The 13,118-nt window shown below is 38.3% G+C and overlaps 1 protein-coding gene across 7 annotated transcripts in view; it reads right to left on the reverse strand.

The window, feature by feature from the left end:
• Nucleotides 1–13,118, reverse strand: part of LRRC4C (leucine rich repeat containing 4C) — a 1,065,799-nt gene that overhangs the window by 249,578 nt on the left and 803,103 nt on the right. For all 7 annotated transcript variants that reach the window (XM_042446440.1, XM_042446441.1, XM_042446445.1 and 4 more), the window contains one exon: nucleotides 1,455–1,541. The gene's annotated coding sequence lies outside the window, so the exon portion shown is untranslated. The remainder of the gene's footprint in view (nucleotides 1–1,454; nucleotides 1,542–13,118) is intronic.

A 13,118-nucleotide genomic window follows, 5' to 3' on the forward strand; every position in this document is an offset into this window, starting at 1 on the left:
CCTCAAATACTCAACACAGAAAAATTCTCCTGTTCTTCAACTACTACCAATTTTCACCTGTTGTTGCCAAACTAAACCATGATGAAGGCTGGATGAAACTATGATAGGTTTATCCACAAACTCCAACAGCATCACCATTTATTCATCCTTAAAAGTATCATCTTCAAGGAAGGATAAACGCATAACTCACACATATGAAGATTATTTTTCTACCCATCTGCTAAACATATCTCCAGCATCTCTGTGGACATCTATATGCATCTAAGCACCGGATGAAGTAAGATTTTATTTGCATATACAACTCATGCCACAATAAATGTATTCATTTTTCATGTTACTCAGGACTATCTTAGAGCCCTGGTGGCACAACAGTTAAATGACTGTACTGCAGCTACTCCCTCAAAACCATAAGGTTGCGAGTTCAATCCCAGCTAAGGAGGTTCAATCTTGCATCCTTCCGAGGTTGTTAAAATGAGTACCCAGATTGTTGGGGGCAATTAGCTTACAGTTGTAAACTGCTTAGACACTGTTAGTTCAGTATGAAGCAGCATATAAATGAAGCTGTTTGTTAATGCTGTAGACAGATATGGCCACTGTTCTAGAATTTTTAGATATACAGAACCTTAGAATTAGGACGGACCACAAAAAACCCCTGGACTAGATACACAGCTATAGCACTCCTGAAAGATACCCATTATGAGTTTTTATCATAAGGCCAGCCCTTTCATTCAGCATACTGAAGTCTCTGGTTGACAATCTGGTTGAGGAATTTGACAAGTTGGAGACAGAAGCATCTGGCTCTGGTGAGCTTCCACTGCCCTCCTAGTTTGACAAGAACCACAGTTGTCTTGGTGCTACCAACAGGTTCACAGCACTGCTCAAAGTTTGCAGAGTTTGGGACTGTGATGGTGTTGGTGACATGCTCCTTTCACCACTTGCCACCAGCCCAGTAGGGAACCAGGCCAACAACTAAGGTACCCTTGATGCTGCACCCCAACTGCTAATCATTCACATAAAGAGAAAACACACCCAAGAAATATTGGGAGGAGGGCTTTTCATGCTTGCATTCAGTTTGTGGGATACGTCTCTTATGGAAGAAAATGAGTATTACTTTCCCTGGAATAAATAGTACACCTATTAAATTAAGCATAATTTAAAAACTTTTTGTAATACCTTTGAAACTAACTGAAAGAAAGAAGTTGGCAGCATGAGATTTCATAAACTTCAGTCTACTTCCTAGATGCTCTTGGTGGAGTGGAAGCCAGGGACAGACCTGTCCCTGGCTTCCACGCCACTAAAAGCATCCGAAGAAGTAGACTGAAATCTATGAAAGCTCATGCTGCCAATTTCTTTCTTTCAGTTAGTCTCAGAGATGCTACAAGATCTCTCTGCATACTGATTCTACAGTCTAACATGGCTATATCTTTGAATTTTAAGAGTTTGATTACTCTTACCTTAATAAATCATATCTGATGTTTGTACTCAAATGACATTCTGCTTGATAAAAGGCATGATAGTTGGTGAAGGTGACACTGGTCCTTCTAAAAGAGAAGAAACATAGAGTAAAATCACTTTAGCAAACAAACAAACAAAAACATATACCTAGGATAGGTACATGGTAATTAGAAAAGATGTATGTCTGAGACAAACTATAATCTCTACCCAAAAATGGAGAGAGGAAATTACACAATACTTTTCCAACAAGTTTTACACAATACTTTTCCAACAAGTTTTAAGAATTTTAAAATCTTAATGAAATGTTCTTTAGATTTTTGTTTTAATTTAGGCTTCATGTACACTGTAAAAATAATGCAGTTTGACATCACTTTAACTGCCAATGCTCAGTGTTATGGAATCATGGAATTGATAGTTTCATGTGGTGCCAGAGCTATCTGACAGAGAAGGCTAAATATCTCACATAACTACAAATCCTAAAATTCCATAGCATTGAACCATGACAGTTAAGGTGGTGTCAAACTGCATTATTTCTGAAGTGTGGGTACAGCCTTACTCAACATCTTATTTTGACTTCACCTAAGAATGCTCATGATAATATTAAGTTGCATTTCAAAGAAAAATATTAACTTTTCAGAAAACTATAACTAGCTAATGTTTTCAAAAGTGGTAGGTGAATGATAGGTTGCTCAAGTGTGTATCAAAGCAGAACATTATTTGAGCTTGGAAAAAATATTTTTGTACTACAACACCCAGAATCACCCATGAGGACATCCTCACTAGGGGATGGGAGGACATGTAGTCCCATGCCTAAAACCAGTTTCTGGTCCCAGAGTAGAAACACTGACTCAGTCAGTATTGGTATATGAACATGCCCACTGAATCAATAGATGAACTCAAATTGGGAATATAAATTCAATTTAGATCTCAAAGAGTAAGATTTTCAATCTCTATCATTAGGTCATAATTAGAATTAGAGGACTAAAATTTGAAATAAATCTCACTGGAAGTCAGTTACTTTAGGTGAAGTTCTGAAAAGACATTTCAACACATTTCAAATGATTAAAAAGACACAATAGTTTTAAAATATCTCCATTAGTTTTCCACATCTTAGGTCAGACTGCTTTGGGAGTGCTTAGTTCACTATGGACTTTTTCACATGAGGAAAATGGGAAGGTTAGACTGGTCACAATGCAGGGTCATCCACGGCATTAGGGACAATTTTTGCAGTTGCTTTTCAGACGTGCAAACTGGTTAGATTCCAGATAGAAAGTGACGTGAATCAGGAAATAAGCATTTTTGCAAAACTACTGTATTTGTATTTCCATTTCATTTGTGAATTCACTCTCTTCATGTAATGGCAACACTCTGAAAATGAAGTGCCCGATCCTCTCTGTTCCCAGATTTCCTAGGGTCCCTTGTTCTGCCAAGGAGAGGAAGAAAGCCTTGGTCTTAAAAGGATATATAAACATACAACACACACCTCTTTCCCATGCATGACTGGTCTCTTTCTCCTACAGCAGGGAACAGCTGGTGAGAGAAGGCAGAGGGAGAGGAAAGTTTGGAATTCCTCCTGTAGAGGAGGGAGAAACGGAGGACATGTCCTGAAAAAGGAGGGCATCTGGAAGTGTCAGTTGTCGCTGGAATCAGGCAGGTTTATGGATCAGCCACCTCCTCTTTCTCTCGTGTGTGTGTGTATGTGTGTGTGTGTGGTTTTGTGGGAGTTTGCAAAGGGAAACCTCTGCCTACCTTCCTCTGAAACAGCTTCTGGGGCAAAGAGGATTCTCCTCCCAGTTTCCCTTCCCTCTCTGGAGCATGTGTGTGCATGCACTTGTGGAAATGACAGTTTGGAGCATGAACAAAAAAGGTATTTCCAAGCTAGCAATGAGAATTTGTCCTCATCTGTCTGAAACCCAAATTTGCTGTTGACACACTTTCTTGCCTAAGTAATGTGCTTTTAACCCCTTGTTGTGCTCTGTGTGTGATAAGCATTAGTGAATTAGCTTGCTTTTCTGGGATGCCAACACTTTAACCATTTTTGGGATGGAAGCACATAGGTCCCCATGTGATAAAGTCCTATGGAATGATATAGAAATGTAAAGTGCTTTCTAAGTGCTATTGCACCATCATTGTTGTCATTGTCACTTTGCAGGTCATGCAGTATATGAATTCTGAATGCTCTGCTACTGATGTATTGGAAGACTACCAGCTAGAAATTGAAAAATCAGTCTATATCCAGTCCAAATCATTTCCACATGTATTAAAGTCCATTCATTCAAGCTTTTATATCAGTCTTTTCATATGGAGGATGGGTCATAAATTTCACAAATAGCATTTATTTTCATAAAGAGTTTTCCTTAACTTGCATTTTGTATGCAAAATTGCCTATTGTACTCATTTTAATATGTAAGTGAGCTGAGATTGGTAGCACCACATTCACAGCTATGTCTGCAATCTATAGAATAACTTTATTACAGTCTTTCAAGAAACAGTTGTGTTAGATTGTTTCAGTATATGGAGAAGGCAAGAGGGAAGGAGGGAGAAATGGGGTATCTTTAAAACTAGCAGGTTTATTTTATCATTAGCTTTCATAGATTACAGTCCACTTCCTTACAAAAGAAGCTGCAGCCTTTAATGTTGGTTGACATCCCAGCCTCACGTGGAAGCTCTTGGCCAGTTCATCGCATCTCCTTTCTAGTTCACAGCTTGCACATATCAGCTTTCAAAACTCCCTCCATCATCCATATAGTTCTTCACCCACCCTGGCCTTGGGAAACTTCTTTCCTCTTTCGTTTGCCCTTCAATGGCCATTGATAAATCCAAACTTGTCAACTCATCACGATACACACACATTTTACACTTGTATGGCTATCCATAGAGTCTGATTGTAATGGTAATTCCTAGGCACCAATGCAGCTCATTATGGTGGGGATGTTGTTGGTGAGTTATGATGGTCCAATTTCACAACCATAACCAAATTCTTTGGTTACTGCAGAGGTTGAAAATACTGTTCCAGCCGTGCAACAACCAACCCCCGCTTCCCCCAAATTCCACTCAGTTAGTGTGACAGTCTTCCCCCAGACAGCCATTTCATAGTCACTAGGGAGTAGCAGCGATACATCCAGCTATTTTCCTTTAGCTGGATGCACAGCAAAAAGTCATCCTCAGGGACCTCCTGAATCACAGTCTTTCAACCTAACCAATCACGAGTGGGTGTTGTGATAGTAAATGTATATCATTCTGAGCTCCTTACAGGAAAGATGAGGTAAAAATCTAGCAAACAAGTAATATGTGTGGATGACATTTTGATGGTGTGGGTTAAAAGGAACATAAAACTGGTGGACAGTTACTACAGCTTGTATTCTGGGTCATGATGCTTTTAGATTTTATATGTATGAGACCTTATTCCTTTTTTTTCTTTCATAGGGAGGAAGAAAAATTCCAAATTCTATGATTCTACCACGCTGATGTCTTTTTGCTTCTGCTCTGCTTCAATTTTCTATTTTATTTTGGAGTATATTTTCAAAATGAAAATTCAGTGTGGGTGAAAAACCTTAATCCATTACTTCAGAGAGAATAAATATTTTTGGATGTTTTTAGCTTCCTGCTAAAGGATAATTCTAATTGTACAACAAGACAAATGATTTTAAAAGTTACATGAGTCAGTGCTGATGAGAGGTTCCCCAGCCCCCTTTCCTTTCTGTCTATTGAAATGTACATGGGAAAAGCACCTGCAGTGTGTTTTGGACCTCAGTTTCCCATTATCTAGAGAAAACCAAAACAGCCAGATATTTTTCTTTTTATTTTAATTTTAACTAGGTAAATGAATATACACCAGTGTGACATAGTGGTCTGTGGCAAGTCACACACTCTGAGCCTCAGAAAACTACATAATGGGGTCACATTAGGGTGGTCATAAGCTGAAAACAACTTGAAAACAACAGAGACAAATATTTGTTAAATGTGCACAAAAACCTTAATTTAATGCAGAAACTCTATTAAAATCACATATATTAGGAACCATGCATACCAAGATATGTATCAATTTCCATGGGAGAAGAGGGAAAAGAAGTCCCCAATTCTGATAGGGAACTAGAATAGGGCAAGCATACTGACAGGGGCTTGAGAGATGCAGTGAATATGAAATGGAAGATCTGCATATTTCTGCTTCTGTGGGGCTCAGTTCTCTAGATGTAACATGCAAAACCCTGTGAAACTTTCCCAGTGTTTCTGAATTATTGCCAGAAACATTGAACCAACTTAAAATTACCATGATTTTGGTTGCTGGTTTTCCTCTCATCACTCCTTTCTTCCCTGTTCAGTTAACTTCTTCTGTTTTGAACATATGCAAATCAACAAGCTGTCACCATGCCAGGACAAGAGGAAGCCTAGGCAAAGAAGCGTTGTTCTCCCACAGTTTTTTGTGAAGGTGTGAGCAAAAGGCTTGGCACATCAGGAGTACAGAGGAACTTTGCCTTTGATAATGCCCTGGGCAAATGCAATTTTAATTCAAAGAGCCTAGGGCTATTTTAAGCTGGAACAAAGGTCATATTCCAAATGCCCCCTGCCCTCCCTGGATGAGAACCTTTCCAACCATTGTTATTTCTATGCCTTCTAACTGTGATAAGCAGCATCCAGACTGTGTGTCTGTGTGGTTAAATTGGCCCCATTTAAGCCTGAAAAGAATGCAACTGATGTTCAGATCTCATGAGGAATTGAAGAGCCTCAAATTCTATGTATTGGGACAAAATTGATAATCATGAGCAATGCATATTGTGTAGTTCACATACTGGCTTATATCCTGTTGGTTAATTCCAAAAAGACTTATGCAAACAACTATCGTATAGTGAGCCAACACTTAAGTAAATCCTATTGATTAATGGTTAGCAGTTTGAGGCCCAGGTGTCACATGATGGGGTGAGTTCCCATCACTAATTCCAGCTTCTGCCAGCCTAGCAGTTTGAAAGCATGCAAATCAAGTAGATAAATAGGCACCACTTCAATGAGAAGGTAAACAGTGTTCTGTGCAGTCATGTTGGCCACATGACCACAGAGTTGTCTTTGACAGTGCTGGCTCTTCGGCTTAGTAATGGAGATGAGCACTGCCCCCTACAATCAGACACAACTTGACAATCCTGTCTAAGGGGAATACCTTTACCTTTACCTATTGATAAATGGATTTACTCTAGCCAAGACTAACAATAATGTTTAGGCCATTGTATGACACTCTGGTTATACAGATTGGGCTACTTGAACAAACAGTTTGGCACAAGGTTAGAAACAAGAAAAAGCAGGAGCTAAGCAACTGTAAGCAGATGAGAGACATATAGAGAGAAGTATTATAAACAGGTTTAATGATAGACAGATCTGTCAAGTCCATGTCCTCCTTTTGCCACTTTCAGCTCCATTTCAACTGTACTAGTTCAACACAGATTTTTTTTAAAGAGGGAAAATCTGTATTTTGTGCACATTTTTCATACTGACACATTAGTGGATGTATTACTGTCCCTAATGAACATGCCCCTAATGAATAAAACAGTGCTACTCAAAGTAGTGGTCCATGATCTGGTACCAGTCCACAAGCCATCAGCTGCCAGTCCCTGGAGAATGTCCAGGAAAAAAATAATTCAAGTCAGAGGGCACAAATGTAGTACCAATTCCTTGTACACCTGGGGGAGTGCTGTTTCCTAACATGAGTTGGCTTAAGAGGCACTGGACTAAAGTATGCTTGTTTTGCACTTTTTCCAAATGCCCATATGGATCCATTTTTCTTTGACTGACTGCATTAACTGAAAATTGGATTCAATTCAGTGTGCGTTCCACTAGGTGTAGAATCAATAGCTAGTCCTACCTAAAGCAGAGCCATTGAACCAATGGTATTTACTTATGTGTTGATTTACATTCAACAATTTACTGAATGGATTTAATCTAGTTGAGACTAACCAACAGGGTTCCAAACAGTATTTTTTAAAAGTGTAAAAATAGTAGAGTTAATTTCTCTCACAACCCTAATTGGGACAAAACAAGTGCTGAACATAACCTGTAGGACCATAAATGGTGCACAATTTCCTTCAAGAACTCCTATAGTAAAACTGAAGTCTTTTGTAATATTATAGCCCTGTTTGAAAGAAAGAAAAAATGTTACAACTCCCACAGTCTGAGGCGCAATCAGGAATATAAATCCCATATGACTCAATGGGCCTGCTTTTGCTGGGGTAAGATTAATGATGTAATTCTTCACTAAGTTTCTTTTTTTATTTATTTATTGAAACTAAAGTACATACAATGCATTTTATACAATATATAATTCTGTATACATATTTTCTACATTCTATTACAACTTATCTGACTATCTTTTATATCCCAACTCAGTGCTCCTCTCCCCAGATCCATTTTCATCCTTATACTCCATGCAAAATATCAGTTCCTCTAACACTGTAATCTCAACAAATACATTTAAATGTTCTTTTATTTTTCCCAACCTATCTATTAAATCTTTAATGGTTAATAATATGTCATCAGCAAATAAACTAGTTTTATGTTTTGTTTTCAATCCTACTCCTTCAAAACTGTTATCTTTTCTTATAATATTTGCTAATATCTCTATTACCATTGCAAATAATATTGGTAATAATGGGCATTGGTGATAATGGGCATCCTTCTCTGGTACTTCTTGTTACCTTTATTTCATTTGTTACCCTATCATTTACCACTACTATTGCTGAATTATTAGAATATACTTGATCTATTAATCTCCTTACTTTATCTCCCACTCCAAATATTTTCATAATTATTTTTAATGTTGGCCATTCCATACAATCAAATGCTTTAAATACATCTAATGCCAAAAGCCCTGATCTTATTTCCCCCCTCCCTATTACATGTATTTTATCCAATACCCTTCCTACTAGGTTTAACATTTGTGTTCCTTTCACAAATCCACATTGATCCTTTCCTGAGGGGGAGAGAAAGGAACTGCGCCCTCCCCAAAGGTATCCAACTCCATCTTGGTCTCTCAGGGGGAGAGAAAGGTAGGCCAATCCCATCAGGCCTCCCTTAAAGGAACGGCGCCCTCCCCAAAGGCATCCAACGCCATCCTGGCCTCTGAGGGGGAGAGAGGGTGGGCAAACGCCATCAGTCCTGTCCTTAAGATACAGATCCCTCCATCTGTCCATCTGCCATGGTCCAGGCCTCAGAGGGAGAGAAGAATGCTGGACCTAATCCCCTTCCCCTCAACCATTCCCTTCTCCTTTTGTATCGTGTCTTCTTAGATTGTAAGCATGGAGGCAGGGAACCGTCTAATTAAATGATTTTATGTACAGTGCTGTGTAAATTTACAGCGCTATATAAATAAAGTTTAATAATAATAATAATAAATACATTTGTTCATTATATTTGCCATGATAGCTGATAAAATCTCTGCATCTTGATTTATTAATGATATATGTCTACTGGGCCGGCTACATGCAAGCTGCAATAGTTCTCTTCTTGTTCCATAATGGAATATGAAGCCCTTCTACAGAAAGCACTCAGACTCTATGAACAATATATACCACTGCTAATTATAATGTAGTATTCAGTATAGGGATTGTATACCTCTTAGTGGTTATTTACATGACACTGTCCATAAGTAGTGGACATAAGTGCTTCACCCTTTCCCAACCTATGGTATAAAAGGCATTTGCATTGCTGGCCTTCGATTCTACACTGCCTACATGTCTATTGATTTTATTTGGAGCATCTATGCATCCAGTAGAGATGGATGACCCACAAAGTTGTTTGCTTTCAGTTTTAATTAGTCCAAGAAAATATGACCAATGGTCAGGGATTTGGGGTGTTGCTTTCTAACACCATTCGGACTGCCCTTGATGCTTTAATTAACTTTAGGCACTGTCCTCTTATTGTCTCCTGTTGAGCATGTTAGGGATAAATCGTTAATGGACCCTCAAATATTTGTTGCAGAGGATGATTCATTCAGTGATTTCCTTGCACATATTTCATCTGTAAATAGGAAAACAGCACTAATAGAACAAAAATAGAGAAACTCAGTTGAATCTGCAGTAAAATGTTAGTGTAAGGCAATCCAGCACAGGTCCTGTTGAGTCACTGTAGTGTGCAACCAATCTGCTCCATTTCCTTTCCCTTCTGGTTGCTGGTTGTAGTGACTCCTGTCTTTTAGCTACATTATCACTTTGAGAATGGACTGAGTCATTGAAGCCACTTTCCCTTATATCAGCAGGAACTGACATTAAAAACCAATCAACCAGTCATTTCATCAATAGCCTGTAAATAAATGTATTAATTGTTATTTGTTCCATTTTATTTGCCCTCACAAGAACCTAGTAGGTGCCTGAAATCTGGAACCACATTGTCCTAGATCAACATTAAAAATAGCACACTATCTCAATCAAAGATTTTTACATTTGTAAGGAGAGAAATATGACACAAGTGAATTTATGTTCCTCACCCTTTCTCTTTAATGTTTTCAGACTTTCACAAAGATTTGCATGTATAGGAGGCTGGGAAGCCATAGTTCAACCACATTAAAAGGATATGATTCTCAGATATAATCAGCAGGTCAAGAAGAGCATTTTTGGGAGTAAAACCATTTAGCTCTCTCTAAGTGATGCTCTTTTGCCCATAACAGCAAATGCCAAAACCTCCTATTCAAATCTATAGCTCACTCTATCCTAAGTTTGATTTTATGGCCCTATTTTGCATAATGGAAATCTACAAACATCGCTCTATTATTTTTTCCTTTTCTATCAGGACACTTTTGCTACCATAAAATGGCTCAGTCTTAGTTATCATTCCATCAGTCAAAATGTACCACTGTATATTATTGCTATGTTATAAACAAATAAGTAAACATCAGTGACTTTTTTCCAATTAAACATTAAAGCAGAAAAACAGATACCCCCCACTGTCTCAACTTCAGTTTATAGAAATTGGTTCATATAGGCTTCCAGCCTTTGTAAAATCTCCTTATAGTTAGGGACTGGAATAACTAATACATATCATTTAAGCATCTGTATAACATTTTGTGAAATCACTGGCTTGTATAAATACATTGCCAAATACCTTGCTCACATGCAACTTCCCCAACATAAAAGGCAGATAGATTACACAGATGTTGGAAATTCATACATATTTACTGTTGTTGTTAAAGTGCAAGAGTTGAGCAGCCTAATAATAATAATAATAGGACTGGCCAACCAGAAGATGCTTCTGCACTAATGGTTTGTTGAAGGCTCAGCATATGTTATTGACCTCAGATCATGAAACATATGTACATGTGGTGAACATGGATTCATGTATTTTCTGGTCCTCAACAAAAGAAAAAGAAACAGAAAGCAAGGAAGAGAGGGAGGGAGGGAGGGAGGGAGGGAGGGAGGGAAATATCTTCACAGATTATTAAAACAAGCCACAGAAAAATAATTGTCAGCAACTATGTGATTGTCCTGCTTCTGAGCAAAAGCCAAAAGACTTGCATGTTCTGTGTGGGTTTGGGGATTTGTTTGTTTGTTTTGGGTAGGGGAAAAAAGGCTTCTGTCAAAATATTTTCTGCCCAAATTGCTCCCAACCCTCAAAACTAGATGAAGATAATAATATGTTAAAAAGGGGCAAAACTTTTCATAATCTCACCCAGTGGATAATATTTGCTTTGATTTTTCTTCCTTTCCTGCAAGCAAAAATGAAATAGGCAAAGATTTGCAGAAGATAGAACTTGCATGGAAGAGTACTATGTGAGAAGAAATCATATTTTTGATGGGGAGGAGGTTCACTGTGTTTTTCTTTTGTTTTTTCTCCAACTAAATAACTTGACCTTTTGGAAGAAATAGTGATGGCATATTGCATGCATCATGGACATATACTTCCAAAGATTCCTGGCTTGCAGATCCTTGAGTTAAATCCTTAGAAGACTCAGGACATAAAGTTTGTAAGGCTATATTTGTGTAGAAGAAATTGGCATAACTATTGGTGGACCCTCTCACTGAGGCTTTTGACTAGACTAGTGTACTCTATCTGACTGAATGGGAATCCAAAGCACAGCATTATGAAAAACAAGCACAAAATAGGAGGCATTCTATCCCTAGTTCCCCAGCGCGTTAACCTGAACATGATACTGTGCAATATGGCACTAAAAAGAAAGCATTGGCCTGTTACAGACAGGCCAAAATAAAGCTGCTTCGAGTCACTTTGGAGGTGTGGTATTTCAATGATGCCTGCATCCTAAGAGTCCAAACGCCGCACCAAAGCCACGCTCTGTTCCTAAGGACTGGAGTGCAGCTTTGGTGTGGCTTTTGGACTCTTAGGATTCATACATCATTGAAATACCATACCTCCAAAGTGACTCGAAGCAGCTTTATTTTGGCCTGTCTGTAACAGGCCATAGTCTCTTCCTCTAAAACCAGCTTTGTATATTATTCATGTTATATGACTACCAAGGCTCAGAAATGATTAAATAAGATCATGGGAGATGAGCCACCATTCTTTCTCCCTGGCTGGCCCTTGGCATGCGTGATGAAAGAGAAATTTGTTCCACCTAAAAAGCTTTCCCATTCACACTTCTTAAATTGAAATGCATTTCTATCCTGAAATCTGCACTTCTCATGATTGTGTGATGTCATTTGTATCTCAGAAAATGTGTACAAGGCTATAGCTAACAAGAAAAAGTATGCAGGGCATACATATATATATGGGGAAAAATAAAGAACACTGTACTGGGGAAAATCAGTTGCAAATTTGTGCACAATAGCAAAATGTATTATATACAACTACAATATGAGAAATGCACACTAAAATGTTCAAATATTCTTATACAGCTTTTCACACTCACTCACACACACACACACACACACACACACACACACACACACACACACCCCTCCTGAATTCACAAACTGATGTAGAATGTTGGAGCCAAATAAAAAGGAAAAGAAAAAAAAAACTAAGAAAAAACAAAAATGCCATGCATCCCTATAGGGTACTAGCACTGAGACATTTTGAAAGATGTTCATTTTGATATTGTTCTTCTCCTAAAGACTCTAAAAGTTACTGGAGGACCACACTGAGTTGTAATTTGATCTCTCCTCCTACGTGCACAATGTGTAGACAAGTCAAAGATGCATTTTCTCCTTCTGTGCTCCTGGTTTCCTAAGTTGCTCAATGAACCCTCATGCTAGAACAGTCCTTTATATTTGCCACACCTACTAGCCACATGTACAAACTTTTTGTTGTTGTTGTTGTTGTTGTTGTTATATTTAGGTAGGATGTGGTTTCGTTCTTGGACTTTATTCTCAGAGCTAGCTTGTAGTGCTACTCTAGGTAGGATGTTTTCTTTTTTGTTCTTCACTATGCTTGATTTGGGTTGCCTGGGAGTGGATTTCACTACAATAAGAAATGTAATTTTAAATCATCTGTGGGATTGAAAAAATAAATGGGTTCAATCTGCATTTTCCTACTCCTCCACCCTCAGAATTCATACCTCCTGAGAATGGAAATGGCCCAAAGAGCATTGTCTCAAATATGCATACATTTCTGAGGCTAACAAGGTATTTTGACAAATATGCAAACACACACACACACACAAGCATATCTGTGAAAAATGGGTACATTCCCAAATGTATTAAAAATTCACACAAAGATGTCGATGGGGGAAA

This window comes from Sceloporus undulatus, chromosome 1, assembly GCF_019175285.1.
Source record: "Sceloporus undulatus isolate JIND9_A2432 ecotype Alabama chromosome 1, SceUnd_v1.1, whole genome shotgun sequence".
NCBI lineage: Eukaryota > Metazoa > Chordata > Lepidosauria > Squamata > Phrynosomatidae > Sceloporus > Sceloporus undulatus.